General features: G+C 50.3%; 1 protein-coding gene across 5 annotated transcripts in view; it reads right to left on the reverse strand.

Moving 5' to 3' along the window:
- CTBP2 (C-terminal binding protein 2) overlaps window positions 1–26,067 on the reverse strand; it is a 151,994-nt gene that overhangs the window by 102,114 nt on the left and 23,813 nt on the right. For 4 of the 5 annotated variants that reach the window (XM_072972092.1, XM_072972088.1, XM_072972089.1 and 1 more), the window contains one exon: window positions 2,285–2,388. The gene's annotated coding sequence lies outside the window, so the exon portion shown is untranslated. Of the gene's footprint in view, window positions 1–2,284; window positions 2,389–2,992; window positions 3,255–26,067 lie in introns of all 5 variants that reach the window. The other variant, XM_072972090.1, reaches the window with a different exon arrangement.

Here is a 26,067-nt window from a genome sequence, read left to right on the forward strand (position 1 = left end):
ACTGGCAGGGTGCCCAGTGCTGGGGAACAGCCGGGCCAACAGGGCCACAGTCAATGTGGGTGTGGTCGCAGATGCCCCGAGGCATCCTCCAGGTAGTGGCCAAGCTCCAATTACGGTCAACGCCAGTGTCATACTGAGCCTCTCAAGCTCTTCCAAAGTGCTGTCAAAAACTGTGACCCCAAATTACGCCCAAAACACGTTGAGTGTTTGGAACCATCATACAAGGCCAATTGTCTGAGCGTGCCAGGTGCTCAGGGAAAACCTGACATCAGGAATTGTGCTGCAATTTCATTCTGATATTGGATGCACTTATGCAATGTCAATGTTCCTCTCTCCGAGATGGAGATCAGTGATGAACAGGATCCCGCAGTGGTTCGATGATTAGGTTGAGTCAAATGAAAAAGTCCATTTCACCCGTATACTCTGCAGTTCCATGTTTTTCTCTTTAGAGAAATAGTTTTCCACACTCATAGTGCCTATAAAATGTACCAAGCACCCCTCTCTAAATTCTGGTTATCCAGCCAAGATGCTTCCCCAACTAGCAGGTGAACTTGGGCTCCTTTCTGAGAAGGACTCAAGGATGGGGCACTGCCGGTGCTTGGACACAGACCTGGGTGCCTGTCGGGGGTGCTGAGGGGTTTTCATCACTGTGACCACTGAAAACATCTTCAGCCCTAGTCCCGGAACTAACACTCTACCAATCCCAGGCCCACAAAGGACTTGCACGACATCCCTGCCCGAGAATCTCAGGCAGGCAGATTCCTACACACAGGGGCTGCTTCTTTTTTTAAAAAAAAAAAAAAAGGTTTCTTTTTTAAGAATGAGAGCCAGAAAAGAAAAGTTGGCCTCAAAGGGCAAAGTAGAATGTATATGGTTAAGAGTGGCCACCGTGACTTACTAATAGATAGACCCATGCCCCAATGCAAAGATTCTTAAAAGTGTTCAAAGATTACAGAGTCCTCTCTGATAAATAACCCTCTGTGAACCGCACGCTCCGGTGCGGCCTTTGGTCGGGCAACGCTTCTTAGATCACTCTTGGGAACGTTTCTGGACTTTCACAACAAATTAAATCTTAAAAGGCAGGGGCCTGGTGGACCTATCAGTGCAACTACACAATCCACAAATAAGGCCTCCAAGACTGACCTGCTGGTGAGCAGGACCCATGGGCCCAGGTCCTGGGCAGCAGCCCCCGTGTCTGCAACAGAGCCTCCTCCGTGGGAGAAGGGAGTCAAACACATGGTCAGATCCTTCCCTGGGCCACAACCCCCTGTGCTGAGTGTGTTCAGGCCGAGGGTCAGCCTGGCCCCCCAGGCAGCCACCTGTAGCACTGAGGGAAGCCAGGTCTAAGGCTGCAGCGGTGAATCTGACCTTTCTCTAGACCTGGAGGCTGTCCCACTCAATACTGCAGGGAACGAGCCTAGAGGTTTGACGGAAGGAGCACCGAGGAAATCAGCTCACACACACTCCTTTTTTCTAGCTCTAAAATGACGTTGGCAGCTCAAGGAGAAAACATTTTTTCCTCAAGCAGGATAAAAATCAGTCTTATTTCTGAGAAGTTGCCACTTTGAGACGTTGAGTAAGATCGAGGTTTTGTGGGAAATGGCTAAGGGCTTGCCGAAGTTAAACTCAGGACCCCCAAAGCCCCTGCTATGGGGGGAGGGTGGAACTGGCATCGCTCTTTCTCAACCATACTCCAAACGGTGCAGACGACCGAACGCTCTCCTCGGCACACACCCGCGTTCCTGACCTGTGACGCCACACACTCAAAACTCACTCTACGGGCGAGACCTCACAGAGGCTGGTAACTCTAAAAATCTTTGCTCATTAAAGATGTGCCGCCATCAGGAGCTGCTTCCTTCCCAGCGACGTCCATCTACCATTTTATCCGAGCCACTCGGGGTGGTGTGAGACTACTTCCCTAATTCATTTTTATTCTTTGTAATGAGTATGTCGAGAAGTCCTAACACGACTCCATTCTGACTCGAGTTTCCTAGTAGCGTAATTTCCGTTGAGTTATCTCTATGGCAGCAGCAACAATCACTTCACGCGGAACTATACTGCTTCAGAGTTAATTACATGTATTTTGCTTTTGATAAATGAAAATAACCAGATGCAATTAATTGAAAGACAATCAATATAATCCCACTATCAGACGTCCCAATGAAATATCCAGAGGCTGCCGGGATCCACAATCATCAATTAATTGAAAACACACTCCAAGGGGGATTTTTTTTTTTTTTAGAAACCCTGAACTTTTACCTGGAGATATTTTACAATAACTCACCAATATAAATTTGTCCACAAACTCTATCGTTGACACGATGGGCTGTCCGTCTTTTTAAGAGAATCCAGCTTCATTGGTTCAAAACCATTTAAAGCGATGAAACCCTGAAAGCAAAACGAACTGGGTCAGTGATTTTTTTTTTTTTGGTTGTTTACATCTAGCCATCCTTTAATTGCATTTTTCCAATGCCTTCGATTCTAAGCTACCAGAGGTTATTAAATGGTTTCATTAAAAATACTATTTGTCTTGCTTTAGTCACACACCAGATCAAATTAAACAGTAGAGGACCAGAACAAATGAACCCTTTCCATCTATTCTGACACAAGGCCAAGTGTGCAAAACCAGAAGGTGATATTGTGTCATCACCGTGAAAATGTCATTTAACTTCTTTACATCTCCAAGTAGCCAGCAGAGGGACAGAACAATCAATACCTTCAAGCAAAAAGTATTACCAACTGTTTGAGAAATATGGAATTATAAAGTGCAATTCATAAGCCCATGGTTTATAAGTGCTATTAGCATAAATGCTGACAACTGTTAATCCACTGTAACTCTGATTAACGGCCGCAGTTGTCCATTAATAGAAGGCATTTTAACTTACTACTGAAATTGATTACTCAGTTAAGAATTCAATCCTAATGTTCAATAAAATTGCACTTTCTTGGCAAATGCAATATGAAATGAGGTGATGCATTAAACGGCACTCACATTTATTTTACTATACATGGACCGACGAGGAAATACGTGGCACCGTCCACGTTATCTGAACCACTTCCTGTACACACAGCTGGAGGAGAGGCGGGCGCGGGAAGTGACTCCTCCTGGGACTGACAGAAAAGGCAGCCACCTGAGCGGCAGGCATGTCCAGGTGTCTTTTCTGTGCCTTTCCCATGAAGGACAGACGCACTTTCAGCAGTGGAGCTGCTATGCACCTGGAGCGTGGTGTTTTAAGGCCGTCTTTCTCGAGTCCCTTGAGGAAGGAGAGGTGCGCTTCACGGAAATGAACTGTTGCAGCCAACCCTGACCACTTCCGAGCCCGCCTTACAGTCAATCAGGATTCAAATGGTAGACTATTATATTCTTTTAATGTATGAAAGGACTGTGTCCAGTTTCCCAGCTGCACTTGACTTGTCAAACCACTGAAAAGGAAACCATACTCCGGCCCTCTCTCTAACATACGGAGGGGCCAGGTTCTGACATCAGCTGGCTCCCACTTCACAATCACGACCGAAGTGACAGCACAGAAAGGGTGGCCTCTAGGGTCAGGGTTCTCAGATACCCAAAGTCAAGAAGTAATTCACTCCCCCTGTGCCCCCACAGCACCTTTCACCCCAAGCTTTCCAATTCAAGGGAGCGAGGCGGGCAGGGGAGAACGGAGACATTCCAGCCTCTAAAGTGCTCGGAAGGGAGGCACAGTCCCAAGCCTCTAATGACACATTACAGCTTCATGTTGACTAAATACCTACTGCAGCCGAGGAACCATCCTTTGGAGGCAGGGAGAGCTGGCTGGCCTAGCAAACTCTCATTCACCCTTCAAAACCCTGTTCCTATCTTCTGTGACACCATCACTGCTGACTGCCAGGCTGCAACATACTCTGCCCATCTCCAAGTCTCTAAACGTTCAAACGTCCTCATCACACGTTCTTCATCTCCAGATTTCTCCGTATCTGGAACACCATGGGAAATCAAACATTGAACTAACTGCATCTGCAGAGGCATGTCTGTATCATTCTTTTAAACTAAGGTCTGAAGACAAAGGTGACGTGTTGCATCTACGTAATCTTAGTGATGGGTACAGGTTCTTTCCTTGAGATAACTTCATAGTAAACTTAATTGAGCAGGGAACAGACAACTCTGCCTGTGTAGAAGGCCTTGCAGGAGGTGACACTGCACGGAATTTCAAGCCACAAATTTGGAAAAGCCTGCAGACGGCCTAAGCGAACAGTGACAGCTTATTTAGTGGATTAAGAACATTAAAAAGCTTGGAAGACTGTCAGAATCTTTAAAGTGAGTGCCCATTGTTACCTGAAGGTGGAAAGAAGTACTTAAAAAGACTGGAGCTACAGAAGGGCTAAAAATTCAAAAACACTTGTTTCAGTAGGACTTGATGACAGCAGAACGGGGAGCGGTGCCCCGCAGATTTGCCAGGGGAGATTTTCTTGGCAGGATTTCTCTAAGAACTTCCAGGAGTATACAACAAGACACAGAAGTGACTTAGCTGATTAAAATCACCAGCGCTTCTAAATCAGCCACCACAGGAACCTAAGAAGGCCGGTCCAACAAGCAACCGGGCCAGTAAAGGCCAGTCAGCTCCAAGTTGGCTGCTTCCGGCCAAGGCAAGGGGCCTCTGTTTTCGTCTGTGTGGTCAACCTGGGTGCATCTAGTAAGCACCACTTGGCAGACAGCTTGCACCCATAGTCGATGATGATAAGCAGGGTGTGCACATGGGGACAGCCCCACCCCCCACCACAGCCTGGGGGTGGGGGCGCAGACCACAGCCGCATCCAGAGCCTGGACGAGGCCACGGTCCTCGGGCTTTCGTAGATGAACCTTTTCATTCAGGACACATCACCTAGAAGGGTCCCCACCACCCGGAGTTTTACTTTCTTCTTACGTGAAGTCAGGCTGTGAAAATTTCCTTTCAGAGCTATGCAGTTAGTAAGTCTACTTTTCTGAAACTGAATGAGACGAGCTCTGAAAAGGTCTGGGAGGGGGCCTGAGAGGCTCTGGCTCTCTTTCGGGAGGACCAGTCCCGCCCCCGCTTGAACGCCTCCCTCTTTCAGAATGGCTCCTGTGCTCTGCTCTGTGCCGGGCAAGAAGGCTCTCCACCATCCAGACTGCAGGCAGAGGAGGGAGGCACACAGGCAGCGCAGCCTGGGCTCCCCAGCACCGCCCCCCGCCCGCCAATGCAGGCATCACAAAGTGCCCACTTACTTGCACTCACTCTGAATGGTTTATTTCTTGCATCTGAAGCTTTGATGTGCCAGTTCTTACCACCACTCAGGGCCTGCCTGAACCCTATTTGGATTCTTCGCTCTGATGAACTCACATTTGGGTCATGTAGGCTTTAAAATGCTGTCCTCTGTCCTGCTGTGGGCAGTGGGGGGGTCTCTTCACCTGCTGTTTCCAAGGGAAGTGCCTCGGCCTCCTCTTCCCCAGGCTGGCCAGTAAGCAAAAATGAGGCCTGGCTTGGGCATTTATTAGCAGGAGAGAGGCCCTCAGGTGGCACCTGTGTGCAGAGGCAGGAGGCCCGGGCACCGGAAGAGCACCAGGCTTATCTGGAACCTGCTCACACCTTCTACCCTCCTTCACACTGAGCTCCTCTCGGATCCAGGGGGCCCCATTCACATTTACTACTTCAAAAGAAACCTGGAAAGTAGTTCACAGAATCATCCATTAGGCAATCATGAATTTCCAGCTATCGACGGCTCCTGGGAAGGGACAAAGGAGCTAGCAGAATGTCACAGAGAATAATCAATCCAGGCTCCACAGGGCCAGGTGACAAACGAACGAACGAACGCCCTGGGACCCTGCCTCCACTGAGGTGGAGCAGATGGCAACTGCGCCACAGGGGAGCAGGTGACCGGGTCCTTCCAAAGCACTGACCCGGGACGCTGGGCGCCGGGCCTGCACACAGCAAGCACGCGGATGCTAGCCCTCGCCAGACTTGGCACGTGACTCCAGGACAAGTCTGTCGTCATCAGCATCTGCTGACATCAAACCCATCTCTGCCTAAACCATGAGACGAACGGTTCATATCTGGTGTGAGTCCAATGCTCCTCACCAGGTCTCGGAGGGACCCACGCGCTTCGCCAGCAGCGTGGCCTCACCCTCGCCTGGGTCAGAGTCCTGCGCGAGGCTGTGCTCAGAAAAGGGACAAGGGACTGGGTGCAGACCCAGCCCGAGACGCAGCCTTCTCTCTCATAAATGTTCTCCTGGCACGGCTGCTGCTGGCCGGCCCTCTCAAGAGGGCGCCCGTTGTTTTAAAATTTACAACTGAGCCACGCTGAGGTGACTCATGCCAGTCCTCCCACAGCTACAGGGCCCCACCTTGGGACACTCTGCTGCCAACGAGAGCCCCAGGGCAGGGCCCAGTCTTCGGAAGGAGCCCACGGGCTGCTGCAGGAGGGATCCAGAGACATGGAACTTGAGCCTCAGCTCCAGAGCAGGCCTGGCTCCAAGGAAGCCCCCTGTCAACCCACTCACCCCTCCTGCCACAGACTCTGGCCCCTGGCACTGATCTAGGTGACCCTCTGCGATGGGGTCACGGTAAGGGCATGAGGGCATGGGAAGTGCGTACCAGGGGCTTTCCCATGCATCCACAGCGAGTATTCACAACTGTAAGTTCAAGGGTGGCGGGCAGGGGAAAACCTCAAGTAGACATGGAACCCAGAGGGCCACAGAGAAACCAAATGCCTGTCCCCTAAAACCCCACTGCTTCTGTCAGGAAGAAGTCCTTCTAGCCAGAGAGGGACACCCCTGGATAGAGCATGCCAGGCATCAATTCAGGGCCACAGGCAGCAGCTCAGGGACACCTGAGCAGCCTGGGCCCCTTCCCCTCCCCCTCCTGATTCACACCTGACCACGCTTAGCAGGTCTCCCACTATGATGCACAATGACCCCCAACAGACACAGGTTGGCGTTAGGCTGGGTTGGGAGATGAGAGCTGCATATTTGGAGGCTGCTAGGGGGCAAAGACTGGCATCTCTGAGCAACAAGGGGGTTAGGAGGGGCTGGCAGCTCCTGGGATGCAGCCTCTCCCTATCCTGGCGCCCCGCCAACCCTCATGTGCACATATGATCTGCCCCTAATCAGGACCCCAGGCCGACACAGTGATGGCAGAAACCCAGATCGCCTGGGATGGTGGCCCTGGCCCCCACTCCCACCGTTCCCTCCCCATGAGTTTTATGCCTGCTCAGCCTTTAATTATTAACTCACCCCTAGAAAGATTGAGCCCATCAGGCATGAAGCAGTGTGGAGTTCTGGACTGGCTGTCACATTGGGAAAACCAAGGAAACCAGATCATCCCCCGAAGAGGGAAACACCCTCTGCACATTGGATGAGACAGAATTAACACAGCGCGATCTCAGATACCTTCACCTCAGCGCAGCCACGTTATCCCTTCCCAGGCGTCGATTCCGCCTAGTGCTGCCTGATAATAAACACGCCATGTTAATTAGCTTGGAAACAATAATCCTTTATTCAGGGGGGTAAACCCTGAAAGCTAACTCCTTCCATGTCCCTATGTAGCCACATCGCTGTCAAGACACTTAGGGTCAAACCAACATTTCATTACTACCCCCCACAACCCCGTCCAAGAGTTTCAACTTCAGTAAGAATGCCCTCCAGGCAAAAACTTCACATACAGTCTTTGTAGAGAGAATGTTTATGGAAATTTTGTAATATTAAATATGTTCAGCTGGGTTTAAGTTTTAAGAACGTGAAAAGGCCCAACAGCCAAGATTTCAGAACTCTTGTCTTCAAATATAAGGACAGCCAGCGGAAAACTGCAAGGGAAGTCTTGGAACTCCGCCACTTTCTTAAGGAAAACAAAATAGGATATTTTCTCAGTGTTGTCTCAGATGTAGTCAATTAATCTGTCCATTCCTCTTCTGCCTTTCAGCTTTTTACTTCTGTGCCCTCCAGAGCCAGCAGATTTGAGATGGGCCAGGTGACCAGGAGCAGCCTGACCTTGCAGCATTAGCTGGGCTTCAACCCCCTGGAGAAACGCTCTGTTCTCAGTGGCTCCAGTGATGGAGAAATAAACAAGGGCATGAGGATGCCAAACTGGGCGGGGTGGGGGTGGGGGGTTGTGCTTGGAAACAACTGGAAAAATGAACACAGAAAGCAAATCGCTACGCGGATGCTGCAAATCAGGCCTGACATGACGAGCCAAGTTTTCAAAGAAAAAAAAGTGGATCCACAGCAGCAGCCCCCATACACGACGTCATTCTGTGAGTTCAGGCCGCGTTCCCACTCCCCAGACTGCCCAGCTGGCCGGGGAAGTGAAGGCAGCTGGTCTGGGCAGTCTGACCCCCTGTTCACAGAGCCTGGTTGTGTCCCCACCCCCGTGAAGCCGCCTTATTAACTCTGAAATGCCCGGAGGACTGGGAGGCACCCTCTCCGGGGGGGGAGGACCCCGTTAAAATCAGCCCGGCTCAAAGGGAAGCCTGGTTGCCAATGGCTCAGCCCAACGTACCGGGCAGTGGCGGTGGAAACCCACAAAGCAAATCAGAGATACCAGGAGGTGGCCCTTAGAAGCTCCAAATAGTAACTGAACCAGAAAGCCAAGGCACACGCGCCTCTAAGGAGAGGCTCTGGAACCTGCCAGGAGCGGAAGGAGAGATGGGCTGGCCGAAGAACACAGCCCAGCTGATAGCAGCCACTAAGCAGTGGGGCATCTTGAAAGGACGCCTTGGCCTTGGTTTCGGCCCTGATAGTGCAGAGGGCACAGAAGGGGTGTTGTCTAAGTTCCTTTTCCTCAGGCTCCCCATTGACACCCTGACTGACCGAGGGCACAGGGTCAGACAGTAGGCAGAGGGTCTCCTGATGCTTAGCACAGTGACTGAAACCTGAAAGCTGACCATCTTTAACGTTAAAGCCACGGATGACAGCAAAATGTTGAAGAGTCCATGCAACAAATGCCCCACCCGCTTCAGTGGGAGGAGGACGGGGCACCTTCTCTAAAAGGCTAGAGTGCAGCCCCCACCTCACTGTTCCCCTAGGGAGTCATCAGGAGTCAAGATTTACATAAAAATAAGAAACCACCTAAGATGTGGCCCCAAAAGAGAAAACAGTTGGATTAACTCTCTCCTGATACGTTAGAGAGACACGTACAACTATCAGGTTCTACCTACATATATTATGATACCTGCATCTCAACAGATTAGTTTTAAAAAAAAAATCAAAAATATTTCACATCTTAGGAAACACTTACAGGTTAATTGGAAAAACAAATACAAAACACAGAATCCATATAAAACTTAAAATATTCTTTTAAACAGTGAAGTTCATTTTCTAGTGTCTACATATATGCATGAGACAGAAACACCAAGTGTTACAGGAAGTTATTTCTCCATGCTAAGATAAATGGTGATTTTCAAAATAAGTCCTTCAGATCATAAAAATTGTGTATTATTTTCATCTTCCTATTTTCCTCCATTTTCAGCAAAGAGTAGATTTCCCCCAATCTGGAAACTGCACGGTGAAGTTATGGGGGTTCCTATGTCAGGAGAGGGAGCAGAAAGCGAGCTGCTGCCTGGGTTCCCGGCCGCAGCATCACTGCAGAACGGCGCCATTTAGGAGCTAAGCCCATAATTAACAGCTACACCACCAAGGTGGGTTTCAAAGGAAGGAAGGTGGACCCTCCATCCTCATGCAAGTTCAATGTAGAAATAGGGTATCCCTCTTGGGGAGTCCAGTGCATAAAGCCGAGTTCCAGTGGCCAATCAACCTGGGAGAATCCCAGGGGGAGCTCAAAACCCGTCCTTTCCCAGGGCCTGCAGCACTGCGGGATGAAGGCAAGGCGGACTCAGCAGGCTCCCGTCAAGTTCTTGGCCACAGACTAGACTGCAGATGAAATGAGCAGAGAAAGGCATAAAATGTGCATATGACCGAGTCCACAAGCCCTGAAGAATTACCCACAAGAAGAGTGACCAGCTTTAGACATCGATGCTATTGATCAGGGATGCCATGAGCAGGGCAGGAAGCTGGGGAAAATTCATTGGGCCAGGTAACAGCCCCTCAGGCCCCTGCTCCCCACAACCCTCCATGTATTGCAGAAGGCACCGGCCAGGTCTGTAATTGGTTTAGTTGGTCAGCTCCACGTGCGCAGGGACGGAATATGATCTTTAACTCGGAAAACCCGGAGACCAAGCCACAGTGAAGAGCACCAGAATGAGGCCACGAGGGGCCCTAGAAAAGCTCCCTCACCTCCAGTTCAGCTTCTGCACCGATGAACCTAGGATGTGACCGTTCTTACCTCGGAGGTGGGGCCACAGTGAGGTGACGCGTGACACCACGGCAGGTAAAGAAATCACTCAGCACCAGAAGCACTCAAATGTTTCACAAATATTTGTCAACAGTTCTACTGTTTAACAAATGCTTTCCTAGCCTGACTGGGTGAATTTGAGACTCCAGAATCCTGGGAAGAGAAAGGGCCTAAAGGAGATTAGGTTCCGTTTTATTTCAAACCAAATTTATTCAAACCTGAACCTACAAGTTCAGGGGAGATTTAAGTCTAACATGAAGCGCATCATTGCCATCACATGGACCAGCCGCTGCACCTGCACCACAAGAATGACTTTTTACTTTTTAAAATCCGCCTCCAGGGCTGGGCATGTTACAGAGGATTGTACACAGATACACTCCACAAACACAAACGTGAGTGAAGACCCCAAGGGTCCAACTCAAAGTAAATTCATGTTTTCTTCTAGAGGCAACAAATTCTAGTCTTAAATCCCAGAGCCAGGTAAGACCTTAGAGAGGATCGCATCCAGGAACAGGGAAGCCTCCCCAGAACAGCCTGCTACGCACAATAGGACAGCCCCTTCACATACGACCACAGTTCAGACCACCCGGGAGTGGTGGTCCCTGATAAGGAAACCGCCCCCTTGTAAGAATTCATAAATGCTGGATAACTGCATAAATGCATAATAATTCAGAAATGCTGTCCTCACTCATGATGCATGTGCAAATGCACACACATACATGTTTCAAACAGTGCAAATGTGCTTTCTGAAGGAACAATGGCTTGAATTTTTCACTGCAAAATTAGATTCTCGGGGCGAGTCATTTTACAGTTCTCATGCAAGCATGCCAAAGCCCCTGGGGCTTCCTTCCTCCTAAAGGGCTCATGCTCACACAGCCTTTACTTCCCTTGTGTGCCAGTCCTGAACCTCGTGTGTCACTGTCACGGCAGGACTGCTAATAAAACATCAAAAATCCAATAACCTTTATCCCAAGTTCTGTCTCAGTCTATGTACGCTAAGCAAAAACACACAACACAGATGAACAAAACCCACAAGGTGAAGGGGGGCTCTTCTGCTGGTTTCTCAAACCAGCCAAGCCATCATGGCATAACCTTCTCCAAACATCACTCCATGGACATTTGCTGAGAAACAGGACAAGCTAAGCCACAGACCAGAGCTGCCTCGTTCCTCTTGACATCCAGGAAGAGTCATCCTGCAACGCTCAGGTCTCCACGACGGCTGTGCTCTTGCCCAGTGTGCTAGGCTAAGACTGGGTCAAAAATCTTTGGGATGGAATTGTCCGCATCCATAAAAAGGAACAAGCTAGTGATATGACAACCTGAATGAATTTCAAGGGGACCTGTGCTGAGTGAAAACACTTCGTACCAAAAGGATGCACAGCATCTGATTTGATTTCTGTAACATTCTTAAGGGACAAAATTATAGAGATGGAGAACAGATTAGTGGTGGTCAGGGTGAGGCACTGGGCTGGAGGCAGGACACTCCAACTCCAGAACTTTCTCTGAGTAAGCTGGGCCTTGGAAGCCAGCCAGCCCCGTCTACAACTACGTATGTTGGCAGTGAATGTCTGGGCCGCCTGAAGTGGGCGTCACTATAAATGGGCAACAAGGGAGATCCTTGGGGTGACGAACAGTTCTGTCTTGACTGCGGTGGTACACACTGGGACCTCCACAAGATACAATGGCATGGAAGTGAACACACACCCAACACTGAGGAAATCTCAATCCTGTCTGTGGACTGTATCAACAATTTCCCGGTCATGTTATTGTCACTATCATTTTGCAAGATGTCACCAGTAGGGGAAGACTAGGTAAAGGGTCTTACTTCTCTTACAACTACATGTGAGTCTACACTTACTTCAAAATAACTAGCTTAGTTACAAAAATAACAAGTAGGTTTGCCCTATTCTTTTCATTTGCCTGTTTCTCTTGGCTCATGTTGACCAGGAAACGGGGTACTTCCCTTCTTTGGTGGACCAGTGTTTGCAAGAAGGAGCCAGGCGGAGCCAAGCCTGCTGACACGGTCACTCACTCAACTGGGAACAGCTCTGGCTGCTGGAGGCCCTGGAGTCTGTCCTGCCCCAGAGCCTGGATGTAGGGCTCCCGAACCCTGACCTTCTCAGCTGGAGCTGGCAAAGATGCTTGCTACGTAAGTGCTTTCCTGGGAACGGCCATGTCGGACTGGTTTCTCTCTCCCAGCTGCTGCCAGATGCCAAGGGCTCCCTAGGTCACATCAGACAGACAGCCCTGGAGAGGACAAGAGAAACCAGCCTCCAAGGCTGGTCCGTGTGGGCGAGTGGGCACACTGGCAGGGGACCCCAGGGCTCCCTGACCCCGCCTGGCTCAATCCAAACTCCAGGCAGCAGGTAGGAACAGGCCAAGACCGTCCCTGGCTGACACACATGGTTGTATGCTGGGCTGGCCACCTTCCAACATCCTGCTTGCTCAGAGAAAGTTCTGGAGCTGGAGTGTCCTAGCCAATTACCAGGGCCAAGCAAGCCACCTGCCCGAAATGACCCACAAAGCTACGTTCCTGCTTTTCCAGCAGCCTGGAGGCCTTGCTGCTGCCCCAGAACTCTACACCAGCCTTTTGTGACAAAACTTAATCACACTGTATCAACCTCAAGGTCTTAGCAGCGTTCTGTCTCTGTCCTCCCTTTTAAGGAGCACTGGCACAGTCACTCCGAGCTCTCCCTGGTACCTCTCTGCCGATTCAAAGAAGCCAAAAGGAGAAAATTACAGGAGCATCTTTGCTGCTGCGCCTTTACCGTCTTCAGGGTCACACTTCTTTCAGTCCATTCAACAGGAGTCTATCCTTAACGTCTCCCAGTGACAATAATGAAAGTACCTCCCTCTCCCGAAAATGTGCCATTAGGTACAAGTGTAGCGACGAAAAATATTTCAATCCTAATACTATTTTTTCAGATTCCCTAAAGCCTTCAATAGCCATTTACTCAAAAAGCTGAGTTGCCTTCAAATCACCAACATTGCCCCACTTCAAAGCTGATAAAGAAATAACCAGCGACACTTCCACAGGAATAAAAATTACATTCTACATAAATTAAATATATAATTTGATTAAACATGTTTATGTCTTTGTGATGACATTTAAAATAGAAGTAATCATTTTCTCTCTTAAAAGAGAAACTCTTTCAAATATAATTCGAAGCTGTCAAACCTGTCTCCTGCTACAGATCTTTTAAATGTCACGTACCTTCCAAAAGGGATGGCAGTTTCCTTTTAAATATGCAATTCCAAACAGTGCGTTCTGAATCAAGCACGTATTAAAATACACCGCTGGCATTTATCCTGATTAAGTATCGCCCTCTCCCCTTGCTCCTGAGGCATCTGCTGGGGGAGCTGCAGCACCCAAGCCCACTCACCCCACACTCCAGAGTGGTTCGAGCCACCATGCTGGCTGCAAGCACAGGGCCCAACACCAAGTCACACCCCTAAATGCCTTAAGGGGGCAAAGGTATTCTCTTATGATTCCTACAGTGGCCCTCCCAGATATCTTGTTGAACTCTGTGTAACCCAATTTTGGCATCACATCAATGGCCCAATTGTAAGACAGTGTTAATCAGATGCAAAGAAAACCCAGGACTCATTCTCCCAAGTCAATGACCTACATATTCAATTGCTTATTCTCCAACTCAGTAGCAAACACCATGCTATATTTAAACACAGAGCACAGATAGCTCTTTCTTCCGAAACGCTTAGACATACAGATAAGCCTTATACTCGAGACCTCCTCTTCTCAACTTTACGGAATGCAAACCTTGTCAACATCAACTGTTTGGGGAACTCTGATGAGAACAGTATGGTCTGTGTCTCCATTGTTTTAAGAAGGTACCAAGGATACGACATAATAATAAGAAAAAAACAAACAACCCAATCCAAAAATGGGCAGAAGACCTAAACAAGCAATTCTCGAAGGAAAAAATACAAATGATCAATAGGCACATGAAAAAATGCTCAGTATCACTAATTATCAAAGAAATGCAAATCAAAACCACAATGAGGTATCACCTCACACCAGTCAGAATGGCCATCACTCAAAAGTCCACAAATGACAAATGCTGGACAGGCTGTGGAGAAAAGGGAACCCTCCTACACTGCTGGTGGGAATGCAGTTTGGTGCAGCCACTGTGGAAAACAGTATGGAGATTCCTCAAAAGACTAGGAATAGACTTGTCATATGACCCAGGAATCCCGCTCCTGGGCTTATATCTGGAAGGAACCCTACTTCAAAAAGACACCTGCACCCCAATGTTCACAGCAGCACTATTTACAATAGCCAAGACGTAGAAACAGCCTAAATGTCCATCAATAGATGACTGGATAAAGAAGATGTGGTATATTTATACAATGGAATACTATTCAGCCATAAAAAAGACAACATAACGCCATTTGCAGCAACATGGATGTCCCTGGAGAATGTCATTCTAAGTGAAGTAAGCCAGAAAGAGAAAGAAAAATACCATATGAGATCGCTCATATGTTCAATCTAAAAATAATAAATAAATTAATTAATTAAATAAATAAATACATACATACAAACAAAACAGAAACAGACTCAGACGTAGAACACAAACTTGTTGCCAAGTTTGTGGGGGGTGGGAAGGGACAGACTGGGATTTCAGAATTTGTAGATACTCACAGGCATATGTAGAACAGATAAACAAGATTATACTGTATAGCACAGGGAAATACATACAAGATCTTGTGGTAGCTCACAGCAAAAAAAAACAATGTGACAATGAATATATGTATGTTCACGTATAACTGAAAAATTGTGCTCTACACTGGAATTTGACACAACATTGTCAAATGACTATAACTCAATTAAAAAATGTTAAAAAAAAAAGAAGGTACCAAGAGTCATTTTTGAAAAAAGCAAAGGTAAGCAGCCTCTTCACTGGAACGCACTGGGCAGAGTGAAGCCTGACTCCCTAGCACCTGACAAACTTCAAGTGCTCACAGGGAAAATGGACCAAATGACTTCAAGTCAGTTAAGTGTGGGTAAGGAGCATGTCGCACACCAAGTGTCCAAAGGAGATGCAAATGCTCCTTAACTGCTCAGCCTCAGTACACCAAGTCATCTCGGAGCCAGCAGAGATGACAGCAAAGGAGCAGAGAGCTCTCAGAGGCTAAGACTGGGGGAGAGGGACTTTCCACTGCCAGTTCTCTTTGTATCTCACCCAAATTTGATGAAGTAGGGGCAAGTCAGACCCCCACCGCCAACGAATGCCGGAGGAAAATCCTAGGAACATCTGAAGAAGCATCAAGGCAGGGTCTGGGGAGACCAAGCAGGAGACGCCCGACCCAGCCCAACACTGCCACTCTTTCTGGAGAAGGGGAGCTACACTTGGCAGAGCGGGAGGTAAGGAGAGGCCAGGACAGTGCCTGCACAACTTGAGGGAGCCTTGTAGGTAAGACTGCAGTGCAGTGGCAGCCTGGGAGAGGGCCGGGGTGGGTGGGACACACTTCACAACCGAAGCCCAGATCCAAGCCGGAGCTGGCAACCTCAGCGGCAGACACCTTCCTCCTTGTCCAACCATGTGACCTTAGGCAAGTCACCTCGCTCCTAGGAAACCAACTTCACATGGGGACAGGAGAGCAATGCTACCCAGGGACACTGCGATTCTGTAACCCAAGTTCTAACTCCATTTCAAACAGGCACTCATGAGACGTGAAGCCAATTCTCAAGTCACCACGGCTTGAAAGAAAACAAGACTGTAGGAAAAGAAGCGTTATGAAGTGAACTTTTTCTCTGAATTCAGGTAAATTCCCTTCCGGGGGGGGGGGGGCAAACTCCACCCCCACTGTATGGATGAGAAGGACCAGTAAATACCCCCATGAGCCCAGATCTGACCTGCAGCACCAACGGTGAAGCCAGAAAGCATGGATGAGCCAGCATGTGTGTTGGGCCAGGTGTGTCCCTCTGCAAAACGTTCTTGCTCCTTCTTGGCCACGCCGGCCCTTCTGCTTGGTTCCCGCACTCCCAGCCTCCTCCCAAGAGGAGGTGATGCCACACGTATTTCCATCTCCTCACACTTGGGGTCCACAGGTATGACCAGCCTAGCCACCACCCCTCGATGCTTTTAAAGTCTTGCCATCAAGCTTACTGAGGCCAATAGATGTATAAACACATATGCGTATCTACACACACACACACACACACACACACAGAGACATCCAGAAAAGCTGGTGTCGGCTCCTGGAGGTCAATGGCAACAGCCTTTTCTCAGCTGCCACCTATACCCCAAGCCCACACCACTCTTCCTGCTCCATTCTGATTCTACACCAACCGAGAGGCATACTCTTGCCTTCCGGGAATTCCAACAAGGAACAGGAACAGAACCCCAAGTGCTAGAGAAGCAGGCTGTTGAAGAGGTGACTGCAACTCTGTGTGAACTCCCATTCGGATGCTCCCAAATCAGCTGCTTCTGTCAGCCTCTCCAAGGGGCTCCACACGCACCTCACCACCCGCCTTCTAGACACTTCCTCTCTACGTCCCACCTACCCTGAAAACTCAGCTCACCCACAAGCATGGACATCACCGCCTTAGCCCTGGGAGTCCCTGACTCCAACCAGAACAAACCCAGGCCCTGCCCTGACTTAAGTTCCCGATACTGGAACCAACCGAGCCTGAGAGGCCGGCAAACAGTCCCAGTGCTACTCGCACACATCAGTTCCTGGGCAGGAAGTACAACTCGAACCTTCATCTCTAAAACACCCATCAAACACCCAGCTTTGGAAGCGAGAAAAGACCCAGTCCAATTCAACTGGCCTAGTCCTTCGAGTATTTTAAATTCCATCCCAAATCAAACGGTATCGTTAGAAGGGCCCCTCACAGAACAGCTTCCCCTAAACTGCCCCTCAGCGCCGTGCTTCTGGCTTCCCGGCGGAACCCAGGCACCAGTCAGACACTTGTTGCTTGGTTGGTGGCAGGACCCTGTCTCCTGTAGCCCCTGTAATGAAGCATTTCTCTTTACAAGCAGCTTAAGGACACACACTGTCTCTCTAAACTCAGAGAAAGAGAGCTATTCACAGCCAATTGTCCTGAAATTTGTGGTCGCTCTATGTCTTCTTTCCTTTTTCTTTTTAAAATTTCTTTATTTTTAAATTTTTTTTTACAGATGGAGGTAATTAGATTTATTTGTTTGTACTGGGGATTGAACCCAGGACCTCAGGCATGCTAAGCAAGCACTCTACCACTGAGCTATACCCTCCTGCCTTTTTTTCTTTTTAAAAAAATTTGTCCTTCCCCAATCTCACCCCCTCTTACAGCATCCCTTTTTGAGGTCCTCAAAGTGCTCTCTTGAAAGAGAGGATATAAATAAGTAAAATGGAATCCACCCATGAGGACACATTAGAAGCCCTTTAAACCACGTTTCCGGAAGCCCTGGCCCTAAAGAGACTTGGAGAAGCTGGCAGAAGCCTCCTCGAGGCCAGGGAGGCCAGCGCAACCAGACCACCCGGTTCCCGGCCGGCCCAGCTCACGGGGTGCCCTTCTGCAGGGAGCTGTGTGGAACACCCGCTGGGCCAGTGTCCTCACACTGAAACAACTAGAAGTGCACGTGCTATCAGGTAACTATCAGCGGGCTCCGAAGTCAGCTTGTCAGTTGTGAATGAAAAACGCGGGGACGGATGTTAAAAAGAACCAGGAAAACACCAGGAGCCAAAAGTCCTCCCTGTCCTGTGTCACTGGAGCGCATACACGGTATTTGGGCATTGGGGGAGAGGGGAGAGGCATGGCCCAGGAAAAATCAACGAGTGTTCCGAATCTCCAAAGAAAGCCAAGAGAAGCAGGTCCCCTCTAAATAAAGAGGGCACGGTTCCTTTTCCCAGAGCAGGCAAACTTTACGGCCCACTGTGCCCAGCGGAGCAAATGGAGAGACTTGGCATCCGTCTTGCAGGTGGAGGGAGCCGGGAGAGGAGGGTGCCCGCTCCCCACTATTCACCCCCTCCCCACTGTCTACCCTCAAGCAGAAAGACAACATTCTGCTTAGTGGTTTAAACAATAGCTCCCTCTACCATACACGATCGGTAGCAGTGTCAAACTTTGTAACTGCTTAACTGAGCAAACACCTACTGTATGACCCAGCAATTCCATTTCCAGGAATTTACTCAAGAGAAATGAAAGTGTATGTCTAAAAGAAGACATGCACAAGAATGGGTCCCTGCAGCTTTATTCAGAATAGCCAGATGCTGGGAACAGCCCAAGTTTCCGTCAACAGGTGAATGGGTAAACTCACTGTGGTGTCTTCCTGCAATGGCACACTACACAGCAAGTAAAAAGGAACACGCAACTGATCCAGGCCAACACACCCCCAAATCTCAAAAGCATTACTGTGAATTTATAAAGCTTTTACCAGGCGGTATATGTGGTATAATACACATGTGTGTAATACTGTATGTGTACATATGCATGCAGGTATATTGTGTACACATGTATACCGTATGTATATTGTGTAGTATATTAAATGTTAATCATAAAAATTAACCATGTGGGGGTGGGGGTGGGGCTGCCTGAGATACCAGAGAGCTAAAAATGGGGACTGCCTGGAAGGGGCATGAGGGAACTTTCTGGAGTGCTGGCATGTTCTGTATCTTGCTAGGGTGTGGGTGCAGAGGTGTGTTCCTTTGGCGCAAAAGACTGGCATGCCTAGGTCAATGCATTTCATTTCACCTCATGCCCCCACTCCCACCCCTTAACACCTCTTCCAAGTTCTATCTCAAAGGAAAACAAAACTAAAGAAACCACAAAAAGTCAACTTCAGTAATGAGATGCATGCTGGAGGACTCAGGGGAGGAACGGAGTGAGGTCTGAAGGCCACTGAGAAACGCTCCGAGCCTTGGAGGACAGGGGGTGTGTGTGTGTTGTGTGCGTGTGTTGTGTGTGTTGTGTGTGTGTGTTTTCACTGCCACTGAGAAACGCTCCGAGCCTTGGAAGACAGGGTGTGTGTGTGTGTGTGTGGTGTGTTGTGTTTTCACTGCCACTGAAAAACGCTCCGAGCCTTGGAGGGCGGGGGGTGTGTTGTGTGTGTGTTTTCACTGCAAAACCACGCCAGCTGGGGGCCCATTACTCGTCCATCCACAGAACGAGGACCACAGCAACACCTGCGTGGCCAGAGCTATTTCCCTACCAAGAGCTGAGCTCCCAGAGGCCCAGGTGTGCCATCATTCCAAGTCAAAGTGTGTGAGCAGTGTGCGTCCAAGAAATGCCCACTCTGGCCGTGAACAGTTCTGTGAATTCAAGGAGGCCCAAGACTCCTTGAGGATTATTTGTATCAATGCAGGCTGATAACAGGAAGTCCCTGCATAGTCAGAGTACACCCCCAGGGCAGTCACACTTGCATCCTGCAAGGTCCAGTGCTTCCAAACAGGTGGAAAAAAAAAAAAAAGCCCAAGAGCATCCTTCTGACCACAAATAGCTCCCAAAGAGCAAACTGATCACACAGGCCCATCTGGAAACACACTGCTAAATACCACGTGACTTTCAACACGGATGCCATTAGATGCCGCGTCCCAGCAAAGCTGGACTTCTCATTTTACAGTGGGGTTCCCAGTGCAGGTCACACAGGGGCTGTGCCCACCAGCCTCACATATCACCCAAGTATGAAGTACAGGAAACACACACAATTTCCCAGTGAAAATCCAGCGCGCAGATGCCCAGAAAGGTCAACGGGCATCCACTCCACTTCTATTACGCCTACTTCGCCCAGGTGGGCGGGGGAGCTATGATAAAAGCATGTTTAAGAGTCACTGTGCTCTAAGACCAGAGTAACAGGACCGTAACCCTCGACAGAATCCCAGAATGCCAGGTGTCCGATCTGGGCAGGTCCTGGAATTCCTGGGCACAGTCCCTCCGGCCTACTTTATTCTGCGTTACTTTGGGCCCTCCAAAACAGAGGCCAAGGCAAGATCAGTAAGAGACTGTGCAAGAGACTTCCTGCGGAGCACAAAAAGGAAGCCAGAGGGAGACCCGGGTCTGACTCCTGCAGAGGAGATGGGGAAGGAGGAGAAATCTTCACCCATAATGCAGTTCAAGGCCAGAGGGGAATCTTTGGGCCAAGTGGGCAGGCTGTTGGGAGGAGACCCAAGTCTTGAAGGAATAGCCTGGCATCCCCACCATGCTCAGGCCCTGGCCAGGAGCAGCCCGTGGGGGTGCAGGCTCCGTGAATGTGGAGCTGGATTCCAAGTCTGGAATGCGGTTGGGACCACCAGCCAATCACATGCCCACAAGGAGCAGATCAGAGTGGTACCTTTTCACGGCTAACACACCATGCCAGGTCACAGCTACACTTTTAGGACCCAAGACTTGCCCCTGAGCTTCTCCAAAGATTGACAATCAGACTTTCAGGGCCACCTGGCTGCATCCAAAGCATTTAGGCAGATGTCATTTGCAGGTGGGAGACAGAGATGCCCGCCCTCAGGAAGGCTCCCCCACGAACAAGGGTAGGGAGGGAGATGGGCTCTCCAAGACTCAGTGAATAAATGGACACAGCAGATGGAGATGTGAAAGCTGTGACCCTGAGGCTGGGGACCAGGAGAAGGGGCCACCTGCTCACTGAAGCAGGGTGTGGGGCAGGGGCTGGTCTGGACTGATGATCAAGTTCATCAACCACCCAAACTCACTGTATCAGGTGTGTTAACACGACCTGCTTCAAAAAGCAAACCCCAAACTGAGTATCAGCTCCACACAATACAAGCTTATTTCTCTGTCACAAAAAGACCCGTGCTCCTGAGGGGAGGGCAACTTTTCACTTGGAGATTCAGGGGCCCAGGATTCTGGACATTCTCTGCTGGACTTTCCACAGTTGGCAGCCGAGGCAAGGAAAACTAAATAAAGCACACTTTTTTTCTCAACTGCTTCTGCCAGGAAGTGGCACCTGTTCCCACCAGTGTCCCACTGGCAAGGACTGCCCTGGGGTCTCCGGTGGACGCACTAACTCCCCATCAGCGTGGAAGGAGGCACAGGGCTTCAGTGGACATCGTCTCCACCCACTTACTCCCCGACTCAGTCTCAGGACAGGCTTATTTTGGAAACAGCATAGGCTCCTGGGTCTCTCTGAACACAATAACCCAGGGTTATCTGACCACTGGACCAAATCTGAAATGAGACGTCAACAGCTCTGGAAACGCATCTATTAAGTTCCCTTGTTGCCACCCAGTGTGTATGGCATGAAGGTGGAAATCTGGTCACAACTGGCCTCTCACCGATCACCTTAAAAAGTTGAGCCTCTGTCCTTTTATTGGAAAATGCCAACTCCAAAAAGTTTAAAGTTTGCAAAACCCTTTCATGTCCATCAAGTCCAAGATACCTCAGACCCAGCGTTATCTTATGAGCCATTAAGAAAGAGAAAAAAAATACCCTCAATTAAACTATGCCCTATGATCAATTTTATGACAGAACTCAATCCCAGAGATGTTAACATGCGGAAAACCAATGAAATAACAGTGCTTTTGTTGAAGTCTTCCAAAAGCCTTGTTTAAAAAAACAGCCCACGGGAATTGCAATTTCACAGATAGGGAGCCCAGCCCAGGGTAGGGTGCCTTGCCAGAGGTCACCCAGCTGGTGAGGGACAGAGCTGGGAGAGGGGAGTTTCCAACCAGCTTGAATCAGCACCTGGATCTGGATCAAGATTCCAACATGTTCTAAACTCTCAAAAGACCAATCCAAGTTCCAAGAGCCTCACATCCATACAGATTCTCCTTCAAACGGTAAATCAAGCACCTTGGATACAATATTCTTATAAATGCATTTGAATTAAAAAAAAAAACCTCCACGAAATGTGAGTTTTCATCTGCATAACACTTTACCAACAAATTCCATGACATTCAAGTGAGAACAGATGATGTACTGAAATATCAAAAACAAGAATCCGATTTGGTAAACAGTTGAGCGCTATTTTCACATCATCCTAATGAATTTAGTTTCAATGAACACAAATCAGCACTCTGAAAATCTTAATGGTATGGTGCAAAATGATGCTTTGAGTGACAGCCCCAGAAAATAAACTCTTTTCAGCAAGTGACAGACCACAAGACAGGAAAAATCAGAACGGGTGAGTTGATTCAGAGGGCCCTCCTATGGCCCGTGGATCTGCACTTGGCCCTGGGCTTGCGTCCTATACAAAGCTCCTTGGACTGAGTGAAGCAGCAAGGAGGGGAGCTCTGCGCCCCTGGATCCTGCTCAGACTGCCAGGTACAATCTGACAACAGGTGCCTGGTGTGTGCCAATACCTGGACAACAGCTGGGGCAGCACCCACAAAGATGACACACTGATTTCTGGTCAAATTCTGGCCCAGGACAGGCTCCCACCTCTATCCACCTCAATACAGTCCTTGGCCTCATGTGCAGGCTGCCAGGAAATATCTGGGTGCTTGGGAAGTGCCTGGGGATGGCAGGATACAGGCCAGGGTGTGCCCAGACTCCTCCAGAGCCTTGCTCATATGCCCACCCATCCTCTAATCTGTGTCTCAGTGCTGTCATCACTCTGACAGTGGTACCCAAGTTAAATCACAGCAGTGAGTGTACTACTTTGTTTTAAAAAAAAAAAGTATGCAATGACCAGGAGGCAGGGACATCTCTCCCGAGGTCTGGGCAGTCACTGCACCTGAACCCTGCATTTTCTCTGTCTGAAAACCAAGGCTGTTATTTGGAGGCTGCAATTAGAACACATTGGAACACGACTGTAAACTATAAATCACTATAAAAACACTGGGCTGGTCTTTTGAAATGATGTTTTTGCCTTGGAAATAATAAACCAAAATTAACAGAGTTGTTTTTAGAAAGAATTCCAAAGTCTAGTAACTTCCTTAAAATCCAGCCATGCCCATCTCTCCATTCCTCCCTGTACTCGTCCTCGTCCCCAAGCCTCACGTGGGGACATGCTTAGCTGAACTGAGTGTCCAACAAGCACTTCCTGGCCATGGCCCCAAGACTGAAGTAGCTTTCTCTTTTCCACAGGCAATGAAGTTTGGTTTCAAAAAGAAAGGCACGTGAAGGCATTTAAGATGACACCTGAATGATGTTGAAGAAATCGAAGACTACAGGTGAGATTTGGAAAGCATGTGACCAGAAGGAAGGAAGGAGAGCATTCAGAGCCACATCCTGGGGCTCCCACTCACCGTGTGTGCGAAGCCTAAGGGGGCGCTCAGTGACCAAACCTATACAGCCCAGCTCCTCAGCCCACCACCTCTTTTCATTCCGACAGCTGCTCCAAGTAACTATGCTTGCTCGCAGCCCGTGGGTGGGGAGACTAAGGCTCTGGGCTTTAGCCCAGAGTCCACAGCAGTGAAAGCAGATTCACACGAGCCCGAGTGCTCCGGGGGGAGGCCGCCTGTAACCTCAGAAGAAGCCAACGGGGTAGGAGGATTTCAGCAAAATGGGACCAAGCTTCCAGACAGACCCCCTGCTTCCTGCCACCCCGTTAACCCGTGTGGGCAGAGGGGGCAGATGGCACGGTTCTAGCTCTGAGCTCAGGGAACATAGGGCAACCCGCGCAGGGACTGGGGGATCTGCTGGGGCCCACGACCTTCCTGGTCCCAGTGCCTGCTGGGGACTCCTCAACGAGGGAGGATGGCCATGCTCCTGAGGAAGAGGAGTGACAGAAAAGGGCTTGGCCAGAGAACTGTGATGCCTGCCACAGCAGCCCCAGATGTCTGGCTCCCTAGAGCAAGGAGACACAACCATGAATGGTGGCGAAGCAAACCCCCCCCCCGCAGCATCTCCGCACGTGCTCAAGGAGGGATTCGGCCAACAGAGCGGGAGGTGGGCCTCCTCCAACCCAAACCTCCCCGACCTGGAGTCTAGGCAGGCTAACCCCTCCTCCTCCGCCGCCTCCACCCACAGCTGAGCCCTCTCAGCCCAGCCTGCCGGTCCGGTCAGCTTCCCTGGCCCCCCACCCCCCACTATGCCCCCATGTGTTCCTCCCTGTACCCAGTCACCCAGGATCTGACTTGTGGTTTTAGACTCTCAAACTCTTTCCCATTCATAGTTAAGAGGCAGCAGCTGGAGAGCACCCCACACAGAGGGCCCTGGGACACCCCCAACCCTCTTGGCTCCATAAATGAGACCCTTTCCTTGGCCCAGGTATCACAGGTATTTACTTCCTCAGATCTGGGGGCACCACACCCCTCATCTCCCCTCCCCCGGGACCTCCCACAAAAGCCCAATGACTGTCAGCAAGACGACTCCTGGAAACTCCTCCTGGGTTTCCTTTATTCCCCCTTCAGCACCCACCCCGCGCCCCAGCACCCCGGCCCCTCTCTCCCCCCTGTCCTGACAAATTCACAGAACACATCCCTCATGAGGCCTTTGTAGGCCAAGAGAATCCCATGCAGGGGCTCTCAATGATGTTAGGTCCTAGACTCCCAGGATACACTGCCGAGAGCTGGACTCTGTCCCTATAAAGCACACCTCACTCTCGCCCTCCTCATCTCGTGCTGTTTCTGGGGCTCCCCTCCTCCCCCAGGCATGGAGCCCAGAGAGGTCCAAGGCCTGGCTCAGGCCCTCCAGCTCTGTTTCCTAGGCAACAGCCACTCTCTCCTTGCAGCCCCACACTGACCAAGGCGGGAAGATTCTGCCGCTCCTGGAGTTTCTTCTCAAGGGACAGGAGACGCCAGCTTTCCTTATTTACGGGCAGGAGAGGCCCTGAGGTGGATGGCTCCCTAGCTCCTCCCGTCTGTCCCACCCTCTCCCCACTCACAGGCAACTGTGCTGCAGAACCAATTCCACTTTCACTCCCGGAAAGCCTGGCAAAGGAAATGACGCAGCCCCCCAGAACCTCACCTGTGGGTGGGAAACCAGGCCACGCGGGCCTCCTGCTCATGGCACCCCTCGGAGAGCGGCCCTGGGTCAGCGGGCGCCCGCCCTGCAGCAGAGGCGGGCTGCCTTGTCAGACAGGTGTTCGCGGGGCTGCGCCTCCCAGGAAGCCTCTCTCCGGCCTGCCCCCGGTCTGCGGGGCAGGGAAGTGAGGACTTGCCTGATTCGCTGGGCTTTCGCCTTCCAGCCCACGGGCAGAAGGGCCAAGTGGCCTCAGCTGCGGGCTGCGGGCCGGGCAGGGTTCCCTACCTGATTGTCCATTAGAATCATCTGGGAGCTTTTAAAACTCCCAGACGGGCTCCACCCCAAGGCCACCGACTCAGAACCTTCGCGGGTGGGGCTGGGCTTAGGTCTCCTGTTAAAGCTCCCCCAGGCGATCTCAGGGTGAGGCAGGGAAGGGAAAGATGAGGCTGGAGGGATCCCTCTGTGGGAGGAAGAGCTGGAGGGAGCCCACAGCCCACCTCCTTCAAGAGGCCTTCCCAGACCTCCACGGATGGGACCCCAGCTCCCAGTGCTGGGACCACTGCACCCTGCCCCCTGCCCGGCTGCCCTGGGTGCCCAGGGCCCTCTGGTTGTGTGGTCCGCCCCTTGCAGGCAGCACCCAGTTAGGCTTGTTCGGGCCGCCACCCTAGGGCCCACATAGCATTGGCCACGCTGTTCTACCATCCCCGGCAAGGCATGCCCAAAGGTCTCCTCAGGTCTGCCGGCTTGGTGCGCCCATCAGAGAGGGAGGAGGCACCGTGGAGGAAGAAGGGGGGGCAAGGAGAAAGACCCAAGGAGCCCACCCTTGCGGGAATCATGCCCTCGGCACCTTCCAAGCCTCCCAGCTTAGGTCCCACCTACTCCTGCCCCACCCCACCCCCACCTCCTCCGGGGGAACAAATCCACAGCGCAAACCCACAGCGCACACCTACCACACGCCAGGGGCTGAGAACTCGGACCGCACAGTCTGTTACA

This window comes from Vicugna pacos, chromosome 11, assembly GCF_048564905.1.
Source record: "Vicugna pacos chromosome 11, VicPac4, whole genome shotgun sequence".
Taxonomy (NCBI): domain Eukaryota; kingdom Metazoa; phylum Chordata; class Mammalia; order Artiodactyla; family Camelidae; genus Vicugna; species Vicugna pacos.